This window comes from Mastomys coucha, unplaced genomic scaffold (assembly GCF_008632895.1).
Source record: "Mastomys coucha isolate ucsf_1 unplaced genomic scaffold, UCSF_Mcou_1 pScaffold1, whole genome shotgun sequence".
NCBI classification, from domain to species: Eukaryota; Metazoa; Chordata; class Mammalia; order Rodentia; family Muridae; genus Mastomys; species Mastomys coucha.
Genome location: NW_022196891.1, coordinates 16,940,707 through 16,941,522, shown reverse-complemented (window position 1 = coordinate 16,941,522; position 816 = coordinate 16,940,707).

The window sequence follows — 816 nt, the reverse complement described above, 5'->3', positions numbered from 1 at the left end:
TGTCATGGAATATCTTGTTTTCTCAATCTATGGTAATTGAGAGTTTTGCTGGGTATAGTAGCCTGGGCGGGCATTTGTGTTCTTATAGGGTCTGTATGACATGTTCCCAGGATCTTCTAACTTTCATAGTCTCTGGTGAGAAATCTGCCCTAATTCTGACAGGCCTGCCTTTATATGTTACTTGCCTTTTTTCCCTTACTGCTTTTAAAATTCTTTCTTTGTTTAGTGTATTTGGTGTTTTGATTATTATGTGACAGGAAGAATTTCTTTTCTGGTCCAGTCTATTTGCAGTTCTATAGGCTTCTTGTATGTTCATGGGCATCTCTTTCTTTAGGTTAGGGAAGTTTTCTCCTAAAATTTTGTTGAAGATATTTACTGAAGATATTTATATTGGAAGTCTTCACTATCTTCTATACCTATAATCCTTAGGTTTGGTCTTCTCATTGTGTCCTGGATTTCCTGGATGTTTTGGGTTAGGATCTTTTTGCATCTTGCATTTTCTTTGACCGTTGTGTCAATGTTTTCTATATTATCTTCTACACCTGAGATTCTTTCTTCTATCTCTTGTATTCTGTTGGTGATGCTTGCACCTATGACTCCTGATTTCTTTCCTAGGTTTTGTATCTCCAGGGTTGTCTCTCTTTGTGACTTCTTAATTATTTCTACTTCCATTTTTAGATCCTTGATGGTTTTGTTCGATTCCTTCACCAGTTTGGTTGTGTTCTCCTGTAATTCTTTAAGGGATTTTTTTGTGTTTCTTCTTTAAGGGTTTGTACCTGTTTACCTGTGTTCTCTTGTATTTCTTTTTTTTTTTTT